We start from the raw sequence: 2,574 nt of genomic DNA, 5'->3' as shown, positions 1-2,574 counted from the left end.
GGTCTTCCCCTTTGGGATTCACATCCTCTCCTTCCCTTACAGGTTCGGCCATGGTGCTTATGTCAATGGCCTTGCACTCTCCTTTTGGATTCTCTTCTGTATTGCTTGGGAGAGTACTAGGAGGGATTTCAGTGATCCTTTTACTCAGCTGGCCCACTTGTGCTTCCAAATTTCTAATGGAAGACCTTGTTTCATTCATGAAACTTACACTGGCCTTGGACAAATTAGAGACTAAGTTTGCTAAGCGAGATGGATTCTGCTCAGAATTCTCTGTCTGTTGCTGAGTGGATGATGGAAAAGGTTTATTATTGTTAAACCTGTTTCTTCCACCATTATTAAAGCCTTGTTGAGGCCTTTGATCCTTCCATGAGAGATTTGGATGATTTCTCCATGATGGGTTATAGGTGTTTCCATAAGGTTCACCTAAGTAATTCACCTCTGCTATTGCAGGGTTCTCAGGATCATAAGCTTCTTCTTCAGAAGATGCCTCTTGAGTACTGTTGGATGCAGCTTGCATTCCATTCAGACTCTGAGAAATCATATTGACTTGCTGAGTCAATATTTTGTTCTGAGCCAATATGGCATTCAGAGTATCAATTTCAAGAACTCCCTTCTTCATAGGCGTCCCATTATTCACAGGATTCCTTTCAAAAGTGTATATGAACTGGTTATTAGCAACCATGTCAATGAGTTCTTGAGCTTCTGCAGGCATTTTCTTTAGGTGAATGGATCCACCTGCAGAAGTATCCAATGACATCTTTGATAGCTCAGATAAACCATCATAGAATATATCCAGGATGGTCCATTCTGAAAGCATGTCAGAAGGACACTTTTTGGTCAACTGTTTGTATCTTTCCCAAGCTTCATAGAGGGATTCACCATCTTTTTGTTTGAAGGTTTGAACATCCACTCTAAGCTTGCTCAGCTTTTGAGGAGGAAAGAACTTGGCTAAGAAAGCCGTGACCAGCTTATCCCAAGAGTTCAGGCTGTCTCTAGGTTGAGAGTCCAACCAGATTCTAGCTCTGTCTCTTACAGCAAATGGGAAAAGCATGAGCCTGTAGACTTCATGATCTACTCTATTAGTCTTAACAGTATCATATATCTGCAAGAATTCAGTTAAGAACTGAAAAGGATCTTCAGATGGAAGTCCATGAAACTTGCAGTTCTGCTGCATCAGAGAAACTAATTGAGGTTTCAGCTCAAAGTTGTTTGCTCCAATGGTAGGAATGGAGATGCTTCTTCCATGTAAATTGGAATTTGGTGCAGTAAAGTCACCAAGCATTCTCCTTGCATTGTTGTTGGGTTCGGCTGCCATCTCCTTTACTTGTTCGAAATTTTCAATCAAGTTGTCTCTGGATTGTTGTAATTTGGCTTCTCTTAATTTCCTCTTCAGAGTCCTTTCAGGTTCTGGATCAGCTTCAACAAGAATGCCTTTTTCTCTGCCCCTGCTCATAAGAAAGAGAAGAGAAAAAGAAAAGAAGAGGAATCCTCTATGTCACAGTAAAGAGGTTCTTTATTGTTAGTAGAAAAGAAGAAGAGAAAAATCTGAACTCAGAAAGAGGGAGAGGGTTCGGATTTTTTGGTGGGTGAGGGAGAGATGTTAGTAGATGAATAAATAAATAGAATAAGATGAGAGAGGGAAAATTTCGAAAATAATTTTGAAAAAGAGTTAGTTGATTTTTGAAAATAGTTTTTGAAAAAGGTTAGTAGTTTTTCGAAAATTAAGATTTGAAAATTAAAATAATTAGTTAATTAAAAAGAAATTTTGAAAAAGAGGGAGATATTTTCGAAAATTAGAGAGAGAGAGTTAGTTAGGTAGTTTTGAAAAAGATAAGAAACAAACAAAAAAGTTAGTTAGTTAGTTGAAACAAATTTTGAAAAGGTGAGAAGTTAGGAAGTTAGAAAAGATATTTTGAAATCATATTTTGAAAAAGATAAGATAAGAAGATATTTTTGAAAAGATATGATAGAAATTAGTTTTTGAAAAAGATTTGATTTTTTTTTTAAATCACAATTAATGACTTGATTCACAAGAAATCACAAGATATGATTCTAGAACTTAAAGTTTGAATCTTTCTTAACAAGTAAGTAACAAACTTAAAATTTTTGAATCAAAACATTAATTGATTATGTTATTTTCGAAAATTATGAGATAAAATTAAGAAAAGATTTTTGAAAAATATTTTTGAAATTTTCGAAAATAACTAAGAATTTTGAAAAAGATTTGATTTTTGAAAAAGATTTTGAAAAAGATGAGATTTTCAAATTGAAAATTTGATTTGACTCATAAGAAACAACTTGATTTTTAAAATTTTTGAAAAAGTCAATCCAAATTTTCAAATTTGATGAGAGAAAAATGGAAAGATATTTTTTTGATTTTTTTGAATTTTTAATGATGAGAGAGAAAAACATGAAAATGATGCAATGCATGAAAATTTTTAGATCAAAACAATGAATGCATGCAAGAATGCTATGAATGTCAAGATGAACACCAAGAACACTATGAATGTTAAGATGAACACCAAGAACATATTTTTGAAAAAAAAATTTAATGCAAAGAAAACATGCAAGACA

The 2,574-nt window shown here is 33.8% G+C and overlaps 1 non-coding gene across 1 annotated transcript; it reads left to right on the top strand.

Moving 5' to 3' along the window:
* The first annotated feature begins 811 nt into the window (after nt 1-811).
* On the top strand, nt 812-919 carry LOC112730772 (small nucleolar RNA R71). Its single transcript, XR_003166582.1, has one exon. It is a non-coding gene; the product is annotated as a small nucleolar RNA R71 (small nucleolar RNA).
* Nucleotides 920-2,574: the final 1,655 nt, after the last annotated feature.

The sequence above is a fragment of the Arachis hypogaea genome, chromosome 12 (genome assembly GCF_003086295.3).
Source record: "Arachis hypogaea cultivar Tifrunner chromosome 12, arahy.Tifrunner.gnm2.J5K5, whole genome shotgun sequence".
Taxonomy (NCBI): Eukaryota; Viridiplantae; Streptophyta; class Magnoliopsida; order Fabales; family Fabaceae; genus Arachis; species Arachis hypogaea.
The sequence above is the reverse complement of the archived record's forward strand: the minus strand, read 5'-3'. Positions and strand labels throughout refer to the sequence as shown.